At 44.2% G+C, this 16,824-nt stretch overlaps 1 long non-coding RNA gene and 2 pseudogenes across 2 annotated transcripts; 1 reads left to right on the top strand and 2 right to left on the bottom strand.

Moving 5' to 3' along the window:
* The first annotated feature begins 7,675 nt into the window (after positions 1–7,675).
* Positions 7,676–8,402, top strand: LOC147987265 (uncharacterized). Of its 2 annotated transcripts, none has more exons than XR_015615280.1 (2): positions 7,676–7,897; positions 8,002–8,402. It is a non-coding gene; the product is annotated as an uncharacterized LOC147987265 (long non-coding RNA). The 2 variants fall into 2 exon arrangements; XR_015615279.1 differs by having other exon boundaries at positions 7,993–8,402.
* A 2,427-nt stretch (positions 8,403–10,829) lies between these two features.
* Positions 10,830–15,843, bottom strand: LOC147987264 (uncharacterized; annotated as a pseudogene).
* On the bottom strand, positions 15,780–15,918 carry LOC125541906 (small nucleolar RNA Z247; annotated as a pseudogene).
* Positions 15,919–16,824: the final 906 nt, after the last annotated feature.

Here is a 16,824-nt window from a genome sequence, read left to right as displayed (position 1 = left end):
AATTGCTATAGTGCTTAAACTAAAGTTGCAATGTGGCAATTTTAGTTTGTAGAGCATGGTAATTTTAGTTTTTTTATGATGGCAATTTCAGTACTTTGACCATAAAAATTAATTTTTGTATGAACCATGGCAATTTTAAGTGCAGGTATCATGGCAATTTTAGTTTATTGTTCATGGCAAGTCTAGTTTCTTAATTCCCCGTTTTATAATATGTTAAAATTTAATTTTAAATATAAAAGAAAATAGCTAAAACATATCATGGCAACTTCAGTGTAAATATCATGGCAATTCATATGCAATAGACATGGCAACTTTTAACAAAAAAAAATTCGTCGAAATATTTGATATGAGATCTAGTTTCCAAGATCTCATCGCGAGAGATTTAATGGTGAAAACGGATCTTCAATCGAATTTTTTATTTAAGAGATAAACCATTTTAAAAATTGAAAATCCAAAAAGATTTCCACATGCGTGCATGCGGTGACGTGGCGCAGCCTATGTGTTATAGGGCGTGTGCGCGGGTTTGGCTCCCATCACACGTGTGGGTGTTAGCGTTCAGTACAAGGATACCCCTTATAAAGCAACAAAAACTCTACAACAGTTTGACTATATGTTGCAAAATTCATAATAGATACGTATATAAGGGTTGGAGCATATGCGTTGTAAAGTTACAGCCCATGACCCTTTCATGGTACATATATGAAAAAAACAGAGAAAAGGAGAGAGAGAGACGCACGAGAAACAGAGTCCTGGATTCCCCTCATCTCTCCCAAATCGCCGCCATCCATCGCCTCGTATCCCTCCTCCGACCCACCTCGCCGCCGGCCCTCCCCTTCCGCTCCTCCCACCTCGCCGCTCCAGTGGCTGCCGGATCCGCCCAATCCCCACCCACTCATCCCTCTCGCGTCCCATCTCCCTCTCTTCACGCGGCTCCTTCTGCGCCACCTGCGGCGGTTGACTCAGGCGACGTTCGGCGAACCCCGCCACCGTGAAGCATAGCCTGAGGCGCCCTCGCACCGCGGCTCCCTCCCATCCGGTTAGATACGGCGCTCGCGGTCACCAAAGCCCGCCCGCGACGCTCCGCCCATGGCTATTAGGGTTTCAGGCGTCGGCTCCGGTGGCCGTCGTCCACCTCCCGTTCGGTGAGTGCATCCCCTCCCCTGGCTTCATCCTCTCTCTCTCCCCCTTTCTCTAACCTGCTCTTCTCTTCTTCTGTACACGTGCAGGGAGGAACCGCCGGTGGACATCCTTGCAGCTGCTCGGGACAAAGCAGCCATGGAGCTTCCTCCTGCTCCTCTGGCCTCGGGTGAGTTGGTCCACTCCTCCCCTCTGCTCTGGTTCGTAGCACATCAGGACCAGTAGTGGCTTCAAATTAACCCCGAGTTGCATATTCTTTCTAGGGCAACAACATTGTACGGAGCGATTGTCTTTCTAGTAAGCTATTCTGAAGCCCATCTACGTCGTCTTGGAGCAGCAACCAGTGTGGTTGAGGTAATTTGTACAGAAAACACCAAGTATATGGTTAGGAATCAGGTCGGAGTCTAATTACAGTATTCCCCAAGGCCCCAATCCTTTTCTTTTGCAATCTATAATATTCTACGTACTATTAAGGATTTTACAATGCAAAAATCCAAAATATGTTCTTTTAGGCTAATTACTAAATAAATCTAACGATAGTCCATGTGGCGGCGGAGGTGTAGCGATGGTAGTTTGAAGCGATTAGGCGGCCGCAAGCGTCTTTGGCGCCAAGGCTGTTGAGTGATGGAACTGGCCGTGTGGCGATTCGTTTTCTATTCTCCACCCTTTAAGGTCATAACAGAAGAAAGAACTATGCAATTGACTTGATCACTATTTTTTTATCTAAAAAAAATATGTTTTGTACGCGTGTATTGATGAGTACTCCTCTTGACTCGATTGTGTTGCAGGGAGTGAAAGGAAAGCATCCAGTTGGGGTGGTCTGCAGCTCTGATCACCTCCAGCAGCACCACATAATCAAAGTTCCAAACAGTAGTGCTGCACTTCTGCCCAGTGGCGAAGCTATGTGTAAGCTGTGGGGTCAGCTGACCCCACAACTTTTGTGAAAAACAGCCGTAAAACACTGTACAATTACTGTTCATTGTGAAAAAAATAATCAACAAAATTACCACTGACCCCACAGATCCCCGAGGCTGGCTTCGCCGCTGCTTCTGCCTCCAGCAAGCATTTCACTTTGATGTTTATAGGTGGCTTAACATGATCATTTGATGTGTATATTATGTAGAAGATTTGAATGATGTACGTGTTTATTTCAGAAAACATTTCTTAATGACGCCTTGTATATATACAAGACAGATATTCATGTACATCAGCTTTAGTTTTGTTTGTTAACTAGAAACTGTGGTTTCCTTTTCTTAACTGAAATCACTAAAGCATGGGATGCATTTGGGGTTTCCAGATAGCTAATATTAGGAGCACACAAGATTTAGACTCCTGCTATGTAATTAAAGGAAATCAGAACATTCACCAATATCCTCTATATATTTTCTAGCCTTAGGTTCCTGACTTTTTCATACAAATTATAATTTGGAAACTTTATTTATAGGAATGATAAATAGTATGTACAAATGCCTTCACTAAAATTAAATTCTTTAGCCACATGGAAGCCAACACAATATCACATGTAATATTTCTCAGTTAGTCAAAAGTATGCTTCTTTTAAAATTTATGGTTCTAATATTTTTTTATCACATAAATATGTTCCACTTATATATGGTAAACTAAAACTGTCTAGCCTATGCAGAAGCACGGCTTAATGACTAGTCTAGCTAACTCAGGGATAAATTCATTTAGCCAGATGTAAAGTTGCCAAGGTAGTAACTAGTACATATAGAACAGGATAGGTTGCTCTTCTTTTATTATGTACGGATTGATCTTGATGAAGTTTACTTCTTTTGCACTGTTCTAGAGATGCATGAGACACCTGTAACCTTTTTCCCTTGGTTTTGAAGCTACACGCACCAACTCGATGTACGGCGACTCCATGGAGCAAGTCGAGTTCGTGGAGCAAGTCATGGACGATGCCATGGAAGGTATACTCTCTCCCTCTCCCTACCGTGGTACTGCTCAATGTGTCCACGACCATTGAGCCGTGCTAGGTTCTATGCTGCTGTCCATGCCAATTTATAGCATTTGGGACTGTAGGTCAGTGGATTTATTTAGCAATAAATAATTCTGTTGGTTCACACAAAACAGTTTGACTGTAGGTGTACAGAATTAGCAATGGATCTCTAGGCTGGTGATAACTATGTAAATTCGTTTCAGTGGATTTGAGGCTGTAGTTTTGTTCCAAAGCGTGGTGGGCACCTTTAGGTTTGTTTGTTTCCTGTTGGATGACTGAAACCAACTAGAGCTAAATGTTTTGGTTTCAGATCACTAAAACCTTTTTAGTTCAGTTTGCTAACTAAATGGAGAAGAGAAAAGAAGTGGTACTGTCACTCACAATTGCCCTTGAATGCACATCAGCACTTAGGCTACTCTCCATATAATTTTATTAAGCCATGTTTTTCTGCAGGCTGTGTCGTATATTGTGGCGTCGTGATTAGTCATCAATGACAACTAACACTCATGCCGGTATCTTTTCACAATCATAATAGGGACGTAGCTCTTGCTATAGTTATAAGTTGTGATCCTAAATTTAAACTTGATGATGCTAAAATTACAAATGAATTCTTGGTAGTGCATGTCGATATGGCACTTGTGAAAACTGAAGATTCGGTATGGAGTCGCAAAAGCTGCAATACTCTCGATAATGCAGAAAAAAAAAAGATTGCATAGCCTTCAACCTTTGTACATACGTGCCTAACATCGTGCTGCCTCTATCACTACATTCATCATGTCAATGCATTGTGTATTAACAGTTCATTTTGTTATTTTCTTTGTAGATTCAAAAGATATATGGATGATTATAATGGTGCGTGGCAAGTATATTGCAATGATGATGATGTTCCGTTTCATGATGATAATGATGTTCCGTTCCATGATGATGATGATGGATGCTATCAGTTTTAGTTAAGTTGTAGGGATGATGTGTCTGTCTGATGGTGTTCCCCGGTTAAGTTTAGTTAAGTTGTAGGGATGTTGAAGGATGCTTTTTATTTAAGTTTCGCTGTCAAGAAAATATTTAGGTTATGCATCACATTTCGATGATGTTTCCCTTGTAATATCAACCATTGTAATCCAACAGCTTTATCCAATATATGATTTCTTTCTCTAATGAGTATATTCTTTTATTTTTTTCCACACTTCATATACATAATTATCACTGTTATGTTGAGCATTAATTTAATTGTTATATAATTTACATTATATATGTAACAAAACATGAAGCGTTGAAAATTCCTAGTTGCCAGAAATGAGATTTGGATTCGTGTACATTAAGCACCAACATATAAAACTGTTGTAAAGGTTGGCTTTATGTGTTGTACTCTTGCAACGGCCCCTTTTACTAACGGCGGTATAAGCGTTGCATTATGCGCTAGCAACACTGGATAAGGCTACGCATCCCAAACGGTTGGTAAAGACAGTTACAACGCATATATGGACTTATAGATACGGAAAAATGCGTTGCTACAGGTGGGGTATTGTTGTAGTGGTTGTTCTTAAAAAATACTTTATTTGCTAATTAAATTATAATTTTGATCCCCCGCGCAAAAATAATAATTATAATTTTGATGTTTATGCTCTATTGTACTTGTTAGGTTCATTGTGGCTAATTCGCACTGCGACCTTCGTAATGCTAGGGACAACCCTGCCCTGCCCGCGGCTGTGGAAAACTTTGTTTGGGCCTCATATGCACATTCAGTTATCTGTTACTTCATTGATGTGCTTCCCTTACTTAATTTTTCACTGAACAACTAAATTTTATCTATGTTTAGTACTCTGCGGCGTGGTACTTCCTTCTGTCCCTTTTACTCTACATATAAGAGTCTGAAGTTAAATTTCATAAAGTTTGGCCAACTTTATAGAAAAAATATCAACATCAACAATACAAAATTAATATCATTAAAAGTGTCATGAATTTAATTTTCATTTATAACTTTAATATTATAGATGTCGGTGCCTGTTTTTGTAAAGTTGATCAAACTTTATATAATTTAACTTCGAAAAAAATGTAGACTAAAAAAACGGATGGAGTACCATGAAGTGTTTCGATCATAATGACAAAGCACACGTATAGTATCATCATGACCAGGCATCATCATAGTATGGGATGGCTACGCTGACCCAGCCCTACTCCCTCCATTCCATAATGTAGTGCTTTCACTATCCACGTGCTTCAACTTTGACCGTAAATTTAACTATCAAGACCGATTGCGGCGGAGGCAAAAGTTATATCAGTGAATTCGTATTCGAAAGAAGTTTTTAATTATGTAACTTTTTCTCCCGCCGCAGTCTGTCTCATTCATTAAATTTATGGTCAAAGTTTGATTTCGGAAAGCGTGAGCACATTATATTTTGAAATGGAGGGAGTACTACGCACCCCGTGCCGGATGCCCCACCACGCATGGAAACGTGTCACACATGTGGATGTGAACGTTCCTGGATGCGGTGCCTGGCGTATACTCATGTCATGTGACGATCCTAAGATTTGGTAGATCGGGCGCTCTCGGCATGCATGCATAAAACGGAGGAATAGCAAATTACGAACCCCAACGATGCAATTCGCTACACTGACATCTGTGCTTATTATATTCTACTCAGATCATGAAGCAAGTTGATGATGCAATTTGGTTGTTCGATGGTCGCCTTGATTATAGGATGCCTTGCCGCGGTCTCGCTGTTAATAGTGGACAATCAACCGCTCTCTGTAGCCCGGCCCGGTGCATTTACCAGTAGCTGGTGGTTTGCTCCCAACCCTAGCCGCCACTCCTCCTCCCAACCCTAGCCGTCACTCCTCCTCACCCCTTCCCCTCCTTCATCCCTCGCCGCCGTCTGAGACAGCCATCGGGCAAGCCCGGGGCGTCAGGATTGTGGCGGCAGGGCCTCGGTTGCCCTGCTCATGTATGGGGAACTCCGGATCTGGAGCGGCGGCTCCATTGACAAGGCACGGCCGGCTAACAGCCGTGCGGGTGATGGATCCGGTGTCCCGGCCGCGCGGACAGCCGGATCCGGTGGTCGTTGGCGGCCGGCAGCGGATTATGCGGCGGTCGGTGTGCGCGATCTGGCGCGTCCCTTCCTTCCTTGTTCGGTGTGCGGGCCAGCAAGGTCGGGCCGCGCTTCCTCTTGGTCGCCGGTTCTGTACAGGAGGTGTTGCTGGTGGCGAAGATCTAGTTCGGGCGAAATCCCTGGCCGGCCATGACCGGCCGCGCCGACGGCGACGCCTCAGGGCGCCGTTTTCCTCCTTGGAGGCATCGGTATGGACTAATCTCCTCACTTCACCTTCCCCTAGGTTTCCCGGGCGAAAGCCCTAACTCTGTTGGGCGGCGGCGGTGCTCACGACGTCGTTCCCTTCTTGAAGGCGTCGCTTTTGGAACCTTGGGGTTGGGTGGCGCTTGTTGGTGGTGGGCGACAGCGGTGGTGCGGCCCTTTCCTAGCATGGATTTATGCCCGTTGCTTGGAGATGGAGTCGCGTAGGTGGAGGTCGTCGGTTGGCGTCGTGGTGGCGTCAATGGCGGAGGACCTGCCAAGGCTCGCATAGGTGGAGGTCGTCGTTTGGCGTCGTGGAGGCGTCGATGACGGAGGACCTGCCAAGGTTGTCACCTCAATCTGCTCTGAAGATGGACCAGTGGAAGATGGCGGCGATGACACATGTGAGTGTGTCAGACCGGTTTGAGCCCCGGACCCGGCAGATGGCTCGGTCGGAGCCTTCGGTTTTAGATGTTAGGCTTAAGTGAGAGGTATGAGTATGTGGTCCAGCTTGCACCTCTTTATCATTTGGATAGGAGTAACGGCAGATGCTGTCAAGATGGCGGATTCATGCCTATTGTTGTTATACTTTGTAAGGTTCTCAAGAATAATCAATAAAATGACCGTATGCATCTTTCAGATGCAGAAGCCGGGGGTCATCATCCTTTTCGGAAAAAAAAACAGTAGCTGGTGGCGTCTCATTGGAGCAAGTTGCAATAAAAAGAGGGCGGTCCATCCACTTGGGAATGCGATCGACCAGAAGAAGACCGTGTAGTCGTAGTGGAGTGCTGAACGATGCATGATTCACATGCATGCCGATCGAGAAATTCTGATTCCCAAGCTGACGATGCAATTCGCTACACTGACATCTGTGCTTATTACACTATCAAACCATCAAGCAAGTTGATGGTGCATTTTGGTTGCTCGATAGCCTCCTTGATTATAGTACGCCTTCCCGCGGTCTCGCTGTTAATAGTGGACAATCAACAGCTCTCTGGAGCTGTCTCTTTGTAACAAGTTGCAATAAAAAGAAGACCGTGTAGAAGTGGAGTGCTGAACTATGCATGATTCACATGCATGCCGATCGAGAAATTCCGATTCCCTCGATCCCATAAAGCGGCTAGTGGAGTACGTGCTGAACTGTCGCGCTCTGAGTACGAGTCACTACGTCCTAGTGCTCGCACGCGCGTGGGCCTTGTGTGAAGAACGCCGGTGCGCGTGGTCGGTTGGTGGCGCCGCGCCGTGTATAAATATCGTTCCCCGGCTACGGCGATAGGACTCACTCACCAGTGTCACCGCTCACAGCTCAGCTGAAAGCAAAAGCAGTAAGCAGTCGAGCAGTAAGCAGCTAGCATTGTCCGAGTAGCTAAGCTAGTGGTGGTAGCACAGCAGCTTGAATTGCCCAGCACCAGCTCCGATCCCATGGCCAGCTTCGCCGCCCAGCTCCTGGACGTGTTCTACGACCTCGTCCAGCGCGTCACCGGCTACAGCGCCCGCGCCCAAGACGACAAAGGTACGTAAACACACACGCGCGACACTCCTATGACAACGGCATTGCTGAAGTATTGTACAGTTGCTAATGATTCGCTATGTGTGTGTGTCTTCTAGCGCATGCAGATCTACAGAAGCACAGCATGTTGGCAACTAGGGAGGCTTTCCGGACAGAGGAAGTTGTCGAGATCAGGTCCCGAAATCACCCGGAAGTACCAGGAGGGTCAGGCGCCCAGGTCAATTAATATGCATGGTATGTAGGGCTAGCTAGGCTCTACGTACGTCAGAGACATACATAACGGCCGTGTGGCTTCTCATAGACTCGAGATCAGTGTGCTCAAGATAGTGTACTTGCTGGTGTGCTTCGAAACTTCAGATAATAAGCTCGTGTATGTCCCAGTAATGTTTCAGTTTGTTGATTCCTTATTACCGTGTCTTGCTATCTTAACTTCCTGATCGAGTTTTATGGGTGCTGTTCTGTTGTGTGCTTGTAACTTGTAAGGCCAATAAAGCAGTAACTTGATCGACAGGCTTGTTAATTTTCTAATGATCAAATATTTGTTTTGTAGAAGCTACTGTCTTAAGATATTTTTTCCGTTTACCAACACGGTGAAGCCAGTATGAAAAACATGGATATGCTCTAGAAGACCAAATAAAAAGCAAAGACGATTGGCTCAAAATATATTTTTTCCGACCATCGCACGTTTTGATAATATTAGAAAATTAATACAATTGTAAACTTTACTTTTCAATTCTCGTTGATAAGCCATCATAAAATGTTGATTAGACCTGCCTTTATTATTCTGTTTTGTCATTTGGCAAGGTTGTAAATTTCATCCTGTGCCATTGGTTTTGATTATTACGTGTGGATAAGATTGGTTGGCCTTCACCCGGTTCTAACCTTTATAAGAGGAATTACCTCCATATCAGAAATACATGTCGTTTTGGATATAGACACAGTCTTCAAAATTTACCTTTGACAACTGATTTTTACGGATACCATTTTTTTCTTGAGAAACCGGGAGGAGGACTATCTTTTCAAGTAGAAAGAAAAGATGGTGACAAACTGTACATAGGAGTGACCATTTTTTAAGGGAACATGGCAGAAAACCCCTAAAAAGCACAACTATAGCATATCTAGTATGTAGTTGTAGAAAATAATCTACATATAATTTACAAGTTCTCAACCTAAATATTTTGAATTTTGACTTAAAGGCATGCCCAAACATAAGAGGGTTTACGTATTTTTGCAGGCATTTTAAGAGCATCTACAATGAGGGCGCTTAGCCCAGGCGCTAGGCACAAAACCCCGGCCGTTACGCCCAAAATCCCAGCCGTTTTTCCTATTCCTGGTCAAACCCAGGATTCATGCTAGCATCAATGCAACCTCTTGCGTCGGGCGCTAGCCCTTTTTTCTTCTGCGGTAAGACACGGACTCTGCTGTATAAGCGCCTCCATCCTGTCATTAGCATTGAAGGACACAATGCTAACAGCGGCTGCTACAAGATTATCCCTTTTTTTTATTTCCTTAAGCGTCTGTGCAAGCACCCTGGCATTGGACATGCCCTAAGAGAGGGACAATTATATGTTCCAGAAACTTTTCCTTTAGTTTAGTTGGAGCTACTTTATTAACAAATGAACAAATTTTATTGCAACTCAGAAAATCCAACATCTTACACATAATGACATGATGTCCAATCTATTATATACTACTAGCAAACATGCTCGTGTGTTGCAATGGAAGAAAAACCTCCAATGAACTTTTTTTTCCTCATTCATCAATTAAGAAACCGAAGATAACGTTAAGATTGTTGATGCTAGAGGTGATGGCAATAGATCACTTTTTATCTGATTATCTGACTCCAAAACACTCGATTTAGAATATTCAGAAAGCCAAGATAATGTTGAGATGATTGGTGATGGAAATGATGGCAATGGATACTCATTTTTTATCCGGTTCCAAAACACTATTCAGAAAATGTTGCTGATTTTAAATATTGGCTGTCAAAATCCTCAGCAATGGTCGATTCAATATTGAGATTCCTTTTCTACAATAACAATATCCAAATAAAAGTTAAACCTCCCATATTCAGATTGCAGTGCGCAAACACCGTGCACCCACTCAAGTATAAAGATTTATGCAGAAGAAATAATATGTTAGAAATTCTTCTAAGACACATGATGAACTCTAAATGTACTCATTTTCTTTTATTCATCATGATTATTTCCACATGAAGGACAAACGAACTTACTAAAAAATATAGTTTCATTTTTCTTAAAGTTGAATAATCATTTCTTCCATTTAATATCACTCACCGGCAAGTGCTGAGTTAACTGAAAATGTGTTGAGTTTATTCTCTTCCACGAAGTATCTCTAGAAGTTGAGAATAAGACAAGGAGAGAAGGAGAAATATTGTGTTTTCACATTAGTTAAGAAAAGGAGATGTGTGTTAATATTAACAATCTTTTCATTCGCGTGAGGACCAAGAATCTTGTGAAATTGTATGTCACAAAATTATTGGAGATTTGATTTATGCCCACAGGAGATCGCCTTCGGCTCTCTGACAACTTCGGGCATTCTGGAACAATCTCAATTTGGACAAGTTATGAGTGAGGGAGAATTTTAAGATCTTAGTTAAATTGTCGTATAAGGGGATTGTATCAACCATTTCTTATTTCTTCCATAGCAGTCAAGGAATGCACGATCTGTTGTGATTGAAAGAAAGAGAATTGTGGAAGCGTATGCTGTTCGGCAGGGACGCGTACATGTTATATAGAGATACCAGATTACAAGATGAGGCGCGCAGGTTGTTACTAGACTTGGCCTCTACTCCAAGCTATACAAAGATAAAACTATCCTAGCTAACAACCTGCCGCCCAAGATTACATGTACGTATACACAATACGTGACAACATGTCACAAAATACTAGCATATACAATTTCTACAAGCCTATCATTTAACATCCTCCCTCAATCTTAACTCATCAAGGTTTAGATTGTTCTTGAAGGCTTGAAACTGTCGAACTTGTAGAGGCTTAGTGAAACCATCAGCAACTTGATCTCCTGTTGGAATGAACTGTATTTCTAATAGCTTCTGTGCTACTCTTTCACGAACAAAGTGATAATCAATTTCTATATGCTTTGTTCTGGCATGAAATACAGGATTTGCAGAGAGATATGTTGCACCCAAGTTGTCACACCACGGTTGTGACACATGTGATCTTCCAATCCCTAGTTCATTAAGTAGAGTTTCAATCCACATTACCTCAACAGTTGCATTTGCCAGAGACTTATATTCTGCTTCAGTACTAGAACGTGAAACTGTGGCTTGTTTCCAAGCATTCCAAGATATAAGATTAGACCCAAGAAAAATAGCAAAACCTCCAGTGGATCTCCTATCATCTGGACACCCAGCTCAATCTGCATCAGAGAATGCACTTATTCCAGTTGATGGAGACCTACATAGCTTAAGTCCTATTCCACTACTTCCTTGAATATACCTTAGTATCCTTTTTACAGGTGTCCAATGTAAGGAGGTAGGAACATGCAAAAATTGGCAGACCTTATTTACTGCAAATGATATATCAGGTCTAGTCAAAGTTAAGTATTGAAGTGCACCAACTATGCTTCTGTACTTAGTTCCCTCTTCGGCGCTCAATACCTTTCCTTCATGCAATGACAGCTTATCAGTGGTAGACATAGGTGTATTGGAAGGCTTACAATCCCTCATGCCTACCCGTTTAATTATGTCTCTGGCATACCTTTCTTGAGTTAACATAATGCCATCATGCATTTTTTTAACTTCAATGCTTAGGAAATAATGTAACTCTCCCAAGTCTTTGAGTGCAAACTCACTTCTCAAATACTTTAGCAGAGCTGAGGTAGCATCTTGTGATGAACTAGCAACGATTATATCATCAACATAAATTAACATAAAGATGATCACCTTCCCTTTCTTGAAGAAGAATAAAGAATTATCTCCCTTTGAAGCTCGAAAGCCCAGTTGCTGCAGTTTCATACTCAATCTTGAATACCAGGCTCTGGGGGCCTGCTTTAGACCATACAAGGCCTTGTCCAACTTACATACATGATGTGGTTTCAAGCCATCCTCAAATCCAGGTGGCTGCCTCATATAAACCTCTTCCTCGAGAACGCCATGTAGAAACGCGTTCTGTACATCCAATTGATGAAGACTCCAACCCCTGGAAAGAGCAATAGACAGAACAAGTCTAATAGTAGTAGCTTTAACAATTGGACTAAATGTGTCCTCATAATGAATACCATAACGCTGCTTAAAGCCTTTAGCCACTAGTCTAGCCTTAAAGCCTTTAGCCACTAGTCTAGCCTTATATCTGTCTATTGTGCCATCCGACCTTTTTTTAATCTTGTATACCCACTTACAATCTATTACATTCCTCCCTTGCTTAGGAGAGACCAAGTGCCAAGTCTGATTTTTCATGAGAGCTTCATATTCTATATTCATAGCCTTTTTCCAATTATCATTACTTAGTGCCTCTAATAGACTTTGAGGTTCACCGGTGGAAGCAAAGTTTGCAAACTTGAAATTTTTCTCATACCTGACTGTCCCATCTTTAAACTTTGATGGCTTCAAAATACCTTTTTGTGCACGTGTAGATCCGAGCTGCAGAAGATCCGAGCCCATCACCTCGTATCCGATCATGTATCCGAGCCACAGATGATCATGTACTGAGTTATTAGCCGCAGAAGATCTGAGCCCATCACCTCGTACCCGATCCGATCGAGCAGAGGTGGGCGAATCTCCCTTGGCCACCGTGCTCCTGACCGGGCTAGTATCCCGCGCGGGTGCACTGCCTGGGCTCAGGTTCTGTGAGCGTGGGCCAGGCGATGCACCCCCCCGCCCCATGTGACGATGAAGGCGTGCCGGGTCCGCCCGTGCGGGAGCCTGACGTGTGGCGCGCGCCAGACAAAGGCGAGGGGGATCAGGTCCGCCCGACCAATCACCACCGGTCCCGCCCGACCGGGGATCAGGGGACGCCAGGGGACCTGCCTGGGGATCCGCCACTATAGAAAATAGGGCTTTGGTCCAGGCTGGGTCAGCCTATTAGTCCCGGTTCAGTCCAGAACCGGGACCAATGTGGGCATTGGTCCCGGTTCATGAGCCCAGGGGGCCGGCCGGGCCACGTGGGCCATTGGTCCCGGTTCATCTGGACCTTTTGGTCCCGGTTGGTGGGATGAACCGGGACCAATGGGCCTCGCTCCTGGCCCACCACCATTGGTCCCGGTTGGTGGCTTGAACCGGGACCAAAGGCTCCCCTTTAGTCCCGGCTCATGTCACCAATCGGGACCAATGAGGTGCCTATATATACCCCTCGCTCGCGAGCAGAGCACCCCAGTGCTCTGTTTTTCTCTGGCCGAGGGGGAGAGGGCTTGGTGGTGCTCTAGCTCACCTCCTATGCACACAAGTTGTTCGATGGAATGCCCGAGCCACAATACTTAAGCTTTCTCCTCTCCAAGCTCGACCTCCAAGCTCCATTTTCCATAATATTTGTCTAGGTTTAGCGGTCCGTCACGCCCCGTCCCCGCCTTCACCATCGTCGATCACCCGCGTCGAGCTCATTGCCGGCACCACCGTGGTGAGCCTCTTGTTCTTATCTTCTTTCTGAAAGGAAAAATATTCTTACTTGTATGTTTACATAGATACTTGTGTTATTTTCTTACTTTTATTATTGCATCTTATATAGTGCGATGGTTTTGGTATCCGCCCCCGTCGGCCCTTGTCATGTCTATGATTTGGATGTGGTATATATATTATCTTTATAACTATTGGTTCATTTATTGTTTATGAAAATTATGCCGACCAACGTGACATAGATTTTATTTATGTAGGATGTATGTGAATCGGAAATGCCAACCGACCCTATTGTCGAGAGGTTAAATTTAGTTAAAGAAGAAAACAATTTGTTGAAGGAAAAAAATTGAGGAGGAGAAGATAATATTGGAGTTGCATGTTGCGGATGTCGTCGATGATCACAAGATCAAGATGGATGCAATGCGCTTGAAGATTAGAAAGATTAGAAAATATGCCATTCATATCGAGGCTTGGTATCATTATACCGTTGGATCAATTGTTTCCTTGGTTGCGATTATGATCGCATTTGTTTTCGCATTGAAATGTTTTACATAGTTTCAATGTATGGTTTAATTAATTAGATGCTCTGGAGAAAGCAAAAGGATCTCAGCACGAAGACGAGCACCGGCATTAGGATGGAGTGTAGAGAAAGGAAACACGTTTTCATCAAACACAACATCCCTTGAAATATAAACACGTCCGGTGGAAATATCAAGGCACTTGAAGCCTTTGTGAAGGTTGCTGTACCCAAGAAAAGCACACTGCTTGGAGCGAAATTGAAGCTTGTGATTGTTGTAAGGTCGGAGGTTGGGCGAGCAGGCACACCCAAAGATTCTTAAGATAGAGTAGTTGGGTTTTTCATGGAAAAGACACTCGAGAGGTGTTTCAAAGTTGATTACTTTACCAGGAATCCGATCTATCAAGTAGGTTGCGACAATGAAAGCTTCATCCCAAAACTTCAGGGGCATAGAAGCCAAAACTTCAGGGGCATAGAAGCTTGAGCAAGAAGAGACAAACCTACTTCAACGATATGATGATGTTTCCTCTCAGCTGAACCATTCTGTTGGTGCGCATGAGGACAGGAGACATGGTGAGATATACCTATTTTGGTAAAGAAGGAGTTGAGTTTAACATACTCCCCTCCCCAATCTGTTTGGAGAGCAAGAATTTTGCTATCAAATTGTCGCTCTACAAGCTTCTAAAAATCATGTAACTTTTGAAACACCTCGGACTTGTGTTTGATAAGATAGATCTATGTAAATTTACTAAAATCATCTATGAAACTCACATAATATTGCTTTCTTCCCACTGTCTCCACAGCAGGACCCCAAACATCAGAGAACACAAGCTCTAAAGGAAACTTTGATTCACTTATTGAATTTGGATAAGGAAGTTGGTGACTTTTGCCTTTTTGGCAGGCGTCACATACAGACTCTTTATTGAAATAACTGGCACGCGGCAGATTATTTTGAATAATGACTTTGCTAACAATAACAGAAGAAGGATGCCCTAGACGTCGGTGCCACCTATCCAGATATCACTTAGTAGCACTTAGTGCTTGCTTCTTGACGTCGGTGCTCGTGTGCCTAATCGGGTAGAGACCTCTCCTACCCTTGCTTTGAAGTAGTACCTTCCTCGTTCACTGATCCTTAACAGAGAAAGAATAAGGATGAATTTCAACAAAGGAATTATTGTCAATGGCAAGATGACTAGCAGAGATAAGACTTTTACTGGCTTCGGGTACATGAAGAATATTGTTTAAGTAGAGATCATGATCTAGGGTATGAATTGCTGAATGACCAATATATTTAATATCCATACCTGATCCGCTTGCAGTATGTATCTGTTCATTGCCGTTGTAGCGATCACGCACGATTAGCTTCTCCAGGTCGCCCGTGATATGATCAGTAGCACCACTGTGAAGGTACCAGTTGGTGTCTACGCCATACTGCGGGGCTGCAAGATCGGCCGATTTCTCCTCCATACCTTAGTAGGACTCGTCATACCTTTTCCAGCACTTCCATGCCGGATGGCCCATCTTCCCGCAGATCCGACATTGCACCCGAGGAGCAGAGGCATGGTTGTTGTAGTTGCCTCCACTGCCGCCTCCATTGTTGCCGCCGTGACCACCGCCGCCACGGCCTCCTGGCTTGGAATAGCCACGGCCGCCACGGTCACCGCCATTGCCAGCTTGTCTGCGGTCGCGGTCACCACCTCCGCCGCCTTGCTTGCGGCCTCGGGTGGCACTGTTGGCGGAGGACTGCGACCCACCGCCACGAAGATTCAGCCTCGTCTCGAAGCTGAGAAGCTGCGAGAAAAGCTCAGCTACAGTGACCGGCCCCACCCTAGAGCACATAGCAGAAACCACCGGATCGAAATCTTCATCGAGTCCGGCCAGGATGTGGGAGATAATGTCTTCCTCGTCCACACTCTTCCTTGCGGCGATCAGCTCGTCGCAGAGGGTTCTGGCCTTCCCGACGTAGTCGGTGATGGAAAGGTTGCCCTTCTGCAGGTTGGCGAGGGCGATGCGAACGTTGGTGGTCGGCGATCGAGTGCGAGATGTAAGCATCCCTTCGACCGTGTTCCAGAGCTCCGCCGAGGTGTCACAGGATGCAACCTGGATGGCTATCTCACGAGGAAGAGTCGTCAGGAGATAGGAGAAGACTTGTTGGTCTTGCGCATACCAGGTTTGAAAGTCAGGGTTCGGCGCTTTCGCCGTGGTCTTGCCGTCGGCGGAGGCCACATCGATCTGCATGGGTGGTGGCGGCTGTTCAACGTCGAGGTACTTCGCCATCTGGGCTCCCCGGATGGCGGAGAGCACGGTCGTTCGCCACAGGGCTTGGTTGCCCTTGGTAAGCTTCTCTGTGGCAGCGTGAGCGAATGGCAAGGAGAGGAAAGAACTTGAAGACGTCGCCATGGATGAGCTCGAGGATTCCTCTAATTACCATGAAAGAAAGAGAATTGTGAAAGTGTATGCTGTTTGGCAGGGATGCGTACATGTTATATAGAGATACCAGATTACAAGATGAGGTGCGCAGGTTGTTACTAGGCTTGGCCTCTACTCCAAGCTATACAAAGATAAACCTATCCTAGCTAACAACCTGCCGCCCAAGATTAAATGTACGTATACACAATACGTGATAACATGTCACAAAATACTAGCCTATACAATTTCTACAAGCCTATCATTTAACAGTGATCCCTGACCAGTTTGGTCCTTATATTAATATAAACAAATGTAGCCTCTCACGGGAGGTACGAACGATTTCTTAAAACTTGTGAGTTTAAGGCGGTGAGATTTTTCAATACTCTTATTGTGCGGTGCTGGACATACCAC

This window comes from Triticum urartu, chromosome 2A (assembly GCF_056163025.1).
Source record: "Triticum urartu cultivar PI428250 chromosome 2A, HENAU_Tu73, whole genome shotgun sequence".
NCBI classification, from domain to species: domain Eukaryota; kingdom Viridiplantae; phylum Streptophyta; class Magnoliopsida; order Poales; family Poaceae; genus Triticum; species Triticum urartu.
This window is presented reverse-complemented; position numbering and strand designations above follow the sequence as displayed.